The sequence below is a fragment of the Nannospalax galili genome, unplaced genomic scaffold (assembly GCF_000622305.1).
Source record: "Nannospalax galili isolate Female #2095 unplaced genomic scaffold, S.galili_v1.0 scaffold636, whole genome shotgun sequence".
NCBI lineage: Eukaryota > Metazoa > Chordata > Mammalia > Rodentia > Spalacidae > Nannospalax > Nannospalax galili.
This window is the reverse complement of record NW_008338112.1, coordinates 2,127,845-2,136,408: the sequence shown is the minus strand read 5'-3', so window position 1 is coordinate 2,136,408 and position 8,564 is coordinate 2,127,845. Positions and strand designations below refer to the sequence as shown.

General features: G+C 39.1%; 1 pseudogene; it reads left to right on the top strand.

Annotated features, from left to right (window-relative positions):
- The first annotated feature begins 774 nt into the window (after window positions 1–774).
- Window positions 775–1,139, top strand: LOC103734004 (annotated as a pseudogene).
- The last annotated feature ends 7,425 nt before the right edge of the window (window positions 1,140–8,564 follow it).

The following is an 8,564-nucleotide window of genomic DNA, read 5'->3' as shown; positions in this document are numbered from 1 at the left end:
CATTAGTAAGTGAATGAATAAAACAAAATATAAGAATGGTGCAAAATCAGCCCGTGGAAAACGGATGATGCAGAGACCCAAAACCTCAGTGCCTTGCCACAACGGGAGGAAGATCATCCCATACCTAACACACCTTCCAAGACTCAGGGACTTTTTTAGAAGAGGTTGGTAGAAAGATGTAAGAGCCGGAGGAAGGGGTGGAATGTTAACTGGAAGTATTCTCCTACCACTATGCCGGAAAGCTATAATCACACCTCCTTCCCATGCCCATCAAGGAGTTGAAGGGGGAGTCAGTTACCCATCCCACCCAATCAACTCTACCTTAGCTGCATGTGGGGGAGGAGCTAAGGATATTTAAGCTGAGAACACCATGAGGCACCTCTCTCATGGTATTTTGTGACTGTTGGGAAGTCACAGGGTCTATATTTGAGTGTGGACTTTCTAGCGCAGCTGTAAAAGGGGGGCACTCACTCTTCTGTAAATAAACCCCCACCCTATGCTCCATAAGCAAGTCCAATAAACTCATCAGGGTTTTCAAAAAATTAAAAAAATAAAAAAGAATAGAGCTAATGGAAACTTTTATTATCCACCAAAGTTGACATCAAAGGATTTGGTCTTTGATTTCTTATTCCTACCCCCTCACCCTTTAACTTCACTGTGTTTTAAGTAAACTGCTTCAAGTAATTTCTGGGAAAATGTGTTAAAAATTGCCTCTCTAGAGCTTTAAAGTGCATGTGCAGGGTGAGGAAGGCAGGGTAGGGGGTGCTCAGCAAGATGGCAGCTGGTGGGATGTGGTGGGCTGCAGATTCAGACAACACCTTGGTGAAGCTGGTGTTCAGTTAGGACTTGAAGGAAGCCAGGCAGAGGGTCCAGAGCTCTACTCACCTGGTGTCGGGAGGTGCCAAGTACTGCGCATTTATTCCAGCTAGATATCACTGTGAAACAGAGACGAGATAAAGTCCATGAAGAATGCCCACATGACAGACTCCAGGGTGGTTGATCTGGACGTTAAGGGAAGATGGAACTGGAGGAAACCAATAAAGTGTGGAAGCAGGGGACGCATTCAGTTCTTCCATGGAGCAGAAACACCAAGGCCCAAGGATTTCCTACCCCTGTTCTATACTGGCCATGACCCATGAAGTCACTCAATGGAAAGGTGCATGTGATATTTATTTTAGAGTTAAAATAAACTTCTTATTTCATGGTTGCTTTATGATAAAAAAAAATATCTCTCTTTGGAATAAAACAAAACAAAACACCCCAAACATCACACATAGCCCACCCATACTCTGAGACATGCAGATGGAGTATTCAACGTTTTGATGGCAGGGTTAGGGGAAAACCACTCAAAAGATTCTAATTGGAGTGTGTACAGTTATCCATCCACAAACATGGCTTGTGCATGGTATAATTGTTTGGATTTTGACCGAAGAATTATTTACGTATCTTTCTTACAGATAGCACATGGCAACATGTAGATATATTTGAATGCTATTCAGCCAACAACCTCATTGAGTCCTCATTTTCACGACAGTGTTGAGCTATCTGAAGGCTGTGATTAAACTAATAGCAAATTCATTTAGAAAAAAGTGGACCATCATATCCACTTGGTGATTTCCTTTATTTTGAGAATTGCTGGTGGTAAAGACCAATGAGCCAAGAAACAAGCTCATTTTCCATCTTATTTTCCCTCTGCTCATATGTGGTTACTGCATACTGTATTCTATACCCTCAGTATTTCAACAAACAGAAGTGCAAGGTGCCTTGGGTTGAAAGAGACAAGACCGTAGTTGGTAAGGATCCGGCAGCCTTGAGAGGTGTAAATGCTGGTCCAGAAGTGGTAGTGGGGAGATAGGCTAATAGAGGACTGTTTAAACAAAAGTAGAAAGTTTGTCTAAAGGGAAATTACATTTCACACAGAAGTTGAAGAAAATGAGAAATCTCTACTGGGTTGGCCATTCAGATTCTACACAATGGTAAGAAAGTAGCTACTTTCTGGAACACATTTTAAACCAAAAGGAATACTCTGGTTTCTCTTCAGATCCTATAAATCTTTCAGTTTTGAAAACAAAGAGCTATAATGATTTACCCATTTCAGGGGTTTCCTCTGGAGACCAAATAAGATGTTCTGCTGTGGGGAATTCAAATCTGTTCTTATTGCTGCCAGTGTGCATGAAATTGGGTGGAGCCTTTCAGAGACTGAAACATCGCTAACACTTGAACTCTCACTTCAAGCAAAGCAAGCAAATGAAGTGTTCAAACAAAATGAACTTGAAAAATGCAAACCCAAAAGCTCTTTCTATGTAAGCTAGGAAGTGATTTTCACCATTAATCAGGAAGTCTAGACCTTCTCTCCCTCTCTTCTCTCCATCATTGGGATTACCCTGGAACTTTAAAACGTATCTGCTCAGGCTCCAGTCTCAGAAAGTCTGATTTCGTTAGATACAGACAGCACCTCTCATGAAATGAGCCTAGTGCTGCTCAGATTTAACAGCATCAGAATCACCTCAAGGTTTATTAAACCTCATCTATCTGGGTCCCACCTCAGATGTCATAATTCACTAGACTGGAGATGGGAAAAGAATTCATAGCTCACTCAGCATCTCCAGCAACACCTCTGTCTGTATACCATACATCAGAACCTGTACACGGACTCATTTTAGTGTAGAATTTATGCTATATGCTGCGATGTAATCCAAATTTTATTTTATTTTATTTTGGGGGCCAAGCAAACCAAGTAGACTCAAAAGTCTATTCCTTGCTCAGCTAATAAGAAAAGTTTTATAGTTGGGAAAATCGACATAGTGTGACCAATGAACACAGTGTGACTTGACCAAAGAGAACTTCTGACAGAAAAGGAACAACAACCACATTCTTCATACAAAGATGCTTGCTTGCAAGAGAATCAGCTTGAAATTATCCTCAAAGAAGAAAAAATATTTGGCAGGCACCTGGTAAGCAATCATGTGTTCAACAAAACAGATTTTTTGAAAGAAAGTTTTAGATTTGGAAATGAATTCAAACTCATTTTCTCTGAAAATATCTTCCTAAGCAACAGAATGAGTGATTCACCTTTCCAAATCCTTGAGATGATCAGAATAGCTAAAGCAACACAGCACAATTTTCAGAAATAGAACCCTATTAAACTTTCACAGCTCATGTACGATGCCAGCACGAAGATGTGCAAAACTGATCATCACATATTCATTACTTGTAGAGGTTTAGAAGGGCACTCAAGGTTATTTGAGTGTTAAAATGTATGAATTGTCTGTTTCTTGAAGAGTGTAAATCCTAAGTGTCCATGAACATCCATGATGGCAGACTCCAGAGCTTCAGTCGCCTTGAAATTAGGAAAATGAGAAATCTGCCTTGAGATTTCTCCTGAGGGTGGATTGTAGAGAACTGAAGCTTTGCAGATGTATGAAGGGATAGTATGGCTGGGAAGAACTCAGTTCGTTGTCTAATCACCTTTTGCATCATAAATTTGTTTTACAGTGAAAGGAGGACAGGAGGCTTTTTGCAGGTCATCCATTTCTTCTTGTCGTGCCCTGACAGTCAGATTGATTGGAGAAAGGCATTTTCATAAATCTATTAATGTTAAAAACAAAGGGAAATTTCAGTAGAAAACATTTATACCTGATAAACTTAGTTTTATACAAGAAACATAAAAGCAGCAATGTATGAACTTGTCCCTGTATTACAGTGCAGTAGATAAATATAGAAGCAAAGTTTTATAGGCTTCTATTTTCCATTTGGAGTTGGACAGGTGTTTGTCCTTAGACTTTCTTGACTTGTATCATATTACCAAGGGATGATGCTGTTTAGGGAAAGGACATTATTAAGGAGGACTTGAGAAAACATCATAGGATAGAAAGGAAGGTCTTATATTATAAAGCAGACACTGTAATATGGATTATACAGCTCATAATATTCAAAAAGGGTTTTTAAGATGCTCTTAAATAAGATAGTGAAAGAAGTATATGAATTGTAAAACAAGTATCAAAGTGTCCTCTCTGAGGACCTCATTCTTCTCTGTGCCTTCTCTCCTGTCCCTTGTTCTTTTTAAATTTTTTTAAGCTGACCTTCCTTCAGGAAATTCCCTTGCTCTGTGTCCACAGTTTTCTAATTACTCCCATACAACTTCAACAACAGCCTGTCTATTAAAGATTCCCAGTTCTGATCACTTTCCTAAACCCGTTATGTTCAAATGATGCCCGATCACCCCTGGAGAGCTCTTCTGTAGGTATTTGAACTCAAATCATGCATTCATTGAACAGCTGTGGTTAAAATCCCACAGTTGTTTAAGTTCACTTGCTTTCACTGCCTGTCTCTTTACTAAGATTTGTTTATTTTGAAGATACTTACATCGTCCATCTTTTACTTGGCTGGACCACACTGGTAGGAAAACTTTTAAAGAACACTTTATGGTGCCTACTATGTTCCTTGAGCTGGACTTTAGGGTTGTACTTTTTACTAAACTTGTGCACAGTGCCTCCATGCCTTCCGAGATTTCATGCTATAAGTGGTAACTTGAGCTTTGTTTTATGTCCTGCCCCACACATTTTATTTACCTGATGGTTTGAGGTTTGTGTTTTCTTTTTAAATTCAAAAATTTAAAAGGATTTGTCATAGAGCTGGGTATTTTTCCCCTAAATTTCCTAGAACCGTGTATGTTCCTTTAAATCCAAAACCTCAGTTGTTTCTTCATTTTAGAGAATTTTCTTCAGTTATATTTTTGGATGCAACCTGTTCATTTGCTGAATTCTATTACAACACATTTCCCTGCACTGGATCATATATATTCCATTTCTATTGCATTTGTCTAATATCTTTAGTCTTGCTCTTCTGCCTTTTATTAGAAGTCATTGTAATATCATGCCTTTTTCTGTGTTAACATGATCTTTAGCAGTGCCTGTTTTGTTCCTTGTTTCAATTTAATTAAAATTTATTCTATGCTATTGGCTGGTCTTTGGGCTCTGTGCCTCACTGTTGTTTTGAATTGCTAGTTTCAAGGTATCTTGTGGTGTGCAGAAATTAATTGTTTTATTCTACTCACTGAGTTATATTTTTCTTACAGCATTCTTTTTCTGTCCTTCAATTTTTTTTAGTAATATAATTTTATAATATCTACACCATTTCCTTTTACCTTGTTCAAGTTTAGGTGACTCTGACTACCATGTTTCAGCTTCAACATGGTATGGATAACGACTTAATTCTCTTCCTAGAATACAGTCATCCATCTGTATCCAGCAGTGATCAATTTCAGGACCCCTCAAGGATAGCAAATTACATATATATTGAAGTCTCATATGTCACACATAAAATGGTGTGGTATGGGGGCTGGAGAGACAGCTCAACAGTTAAGAGTACTGACTGCTCTTGTGGAGAATCCTGGTTTGGTTCCCAGCACCCATATGGCAACTAACAACCATTTGTAATTCCAGTTCCAGCAAATCTGATGAACTTTTCTGGCCTCTGTGAGTATTGCACACTCATGGTACATTTATATAAGTGCAGGTAAAATATACTAAAAATAAAAGGTTAAACTTTAATTAATTAAAAACTGATGTAGATATGCTATACATATCCCTCTGTATACTTCACACCACCTCTAGGTTATAAGTAATATTGAATACAATGTAAAAATATGTAAGTAATATTTGTACTTTGTTGCTTAGGGAATAATGGTAAGAAAACAATCTTTACATGTTAGTAAAAATGTAATTCTCTTTAAATATTTTGACCCACATTTGGCTGGGGATGCAGAGACCCCATTTTATTATAAAACTAATTATTTATTTTATTCTTTCCAAGCAGGGATTTCATTTTCTCCGTTTGCTTTGTCATGTGAGGGAATAGCCAGGAAGGGAATTGTCAACATACATTCTTAGGATACATGGAATTTGCTCTTCTTAAAGAATGTCCAGTTTGCCCTCCTTATCTGGAAGGCCTGTCTACCCTGAAGGCTTTGGGGCACTTCTCACTTTAAGAAACTGCATCAGCTCCATCTCTAACTCTCCCAGAAGCTCTTGTTTCTCCTCAGCAGTGACTTCCATTCTTTGGCAAAAGAGGTAATAGATACATCGAGAATGCTTTCTTTCCAAATTTGTGGTTACAGCGAGGCACACTGCTCTTCCCTTGATCCTTTTGCTCCCATCAGTTCACACTCAAAACATCTGATGCCATCTCCCTCTCTCTGTGCCTCAGACAGACTATTTCCTTCTGCTTAGAATGTCCTTTTTCCTCCTCTCTCTGTTTTTTTACTTTCCCATTCCTTTGTTCTGCCTAGGAAATTTTTAGTTAATTTAAATGATATTGCAAAAATTAAGCCATTCCTTAAAATTTAAGGACTTTTTCTAGGTTTCTACAATTACCAAATGTTTATCACATTTGCTGATTATTCATTTCCGTATTCTTTTCCATACTCTGATCTGTCTGCCTCTCTCTCTCTGTCTCTCTCTCTCTGTCTCTCTCTCTCTACTGAAAATACACTGTATTTTTATGGCATAGATAAATACCTAAGAGAATGTGTAACACAATGGAATATTTTCCAAACTGTGTATGTGTGTGTGTGTGTGTGAATGTACACACATGCTAGAGATCAAACTCAGGATTCTATACATGCTAGCCAAGTGCTCTACGACTGAGCTATTTCCCCAGCCTCTTTCTCCAAAACCTAAGTACCCAAGTAACTCAATTTACTAAGCCTCCATCCTCACACCACAGCCACCTCCAGTACACAGTTACACATGCCTGGATGTGATAAAACAGTATCTCCAAAAGTGTAGCTGTTAATAGAAAATGTATTTTATTCCCCCTTATCCTTTAGGATGACTCTGATCCTCTCAATATGTGTTTTAGAGCACTTGAAATAAAAGAACCTTATACCGGCATTTTCAGGGAAATCACCTGTGATTAGTCTGGTTTGGCTGTAGCATTTGTTCTCTGACTATGAGAAAATGCCTGTAGTGGATGGAAGAGCCCGCAGTTTACTGTACTATGGGGGAAAATGTATACTTCCCTTCTCTTTTATGAGCAACAAAATTAAATGTCTCTTTCATTTTCTGAAATGGCTACAGCTTTTCTCAAGCAGCTACAAACAAAAGTAAGATTCAGGATACAAACACTGAAATTATTTCCTCAACTGCCTTCAGAAGAACATAAATAAAAAACGAATGGTTACTTGGAGAACCTCAGTAAGTGAGATGAAATGATTCCTAAGTGTAGGGGATGCTTTTCTTTCCAGTGCTGGGGACAGAACGCAAGGCCTCGTAGAAACCAGGCTGCCACTCTACCACACACCAACATCTTTAACCCCTAGAGTAGGGGACATTTTAAAAGCAGAACAGCTATTTCATCTTCTAATGTGCAATCATGTGTTGCACTAAATTTTCTTCCCTCTTCCCTTCTTACATGTGAGCCCTCCCAGGCCCCAGGGCTTACAGACTAACATAAAACATTTTTAGTTTGGATTTTGCACCTTTCTATATGACATTGGGAGGGGATGACTTACAATGAAATGGCTTCTCATAACCCCTGTACCATCCGAGCCCCAGGCCACACTGCAAAGCCATTACAGATGGCTTTCGCACCCCATGCCCAGGCTATATCTCACCCCACAATCTGCCTCATCTTGTCCTGCAGAGCCTGCAAGATGGGCAGGGCGTCTGCTGGCCATTCCCGGCCTCCAGTTCCAGGCTGCAGGTCTCACTAGGGAGTTTGCAAAATGGCGAAGCTAACTCGTCTCTCAGGGCTAGACTACTTCTCTATCTCTTTGGGGCTAGGCTAACTCTCCAGAGTGGCCTGGATGACTCCACCCCTCTTTTCCAGACTTACCTATGCTTGCTCATGCCTTTTGGAGGAATGAGTAATTTCCATGTCAAACCACAAACCACAAAAGACAAAAACTAACTAAAGAAAAATGGGTAATTAGAATAAAAGATACTTTGTATTTGAACAATTTTATTATTGATGTGCATTCACTGTATATTTTTTCTGCTGTAATTTTCATTTAATAACTTATGTCTTCTGGAAGTGACAGTGTATATGCAAGTAGGAGAATTCCACTACAACTTATTATTCAGGTGTGTTTTGAAATTAGTTTACTAACCAGTGAGTTTCCATAAGGCTTTTTCATACATCATCAGCTTGGGTTAAGAATTTCACTTGCAAGCTACCTAATAAAGTAAGTTCTTCCATGGCATGTTCAACATCTCCCTGCCATCCTCAGTTTATGGCTTTTGTTTAATTAGTACAAGCTCATAAGTGGCCACATTCAAGCTCAAGCTGGTGTTTTTCACAAGTTTGCAGACTGCTCAACTTCTCACTGTGACTTCACAACAGTCACCCTCATCTGTATACTGTGTTTCTACAATACAGTTTGGAAAAATGCTAATTGATCTTGAGATAGCTGCAGTAGAGATACAAAACAGCTTGTAGTTGCTCTGTCAACAAGGAATCACACAGGATCCAGGAGCACACAATGTTAGCTGCTCCCTGACTTCTTCCCTGACCACCTGGTGTCCCCATAGGGCTGCCTACAACTGCATTTCTGATCCCAAGTA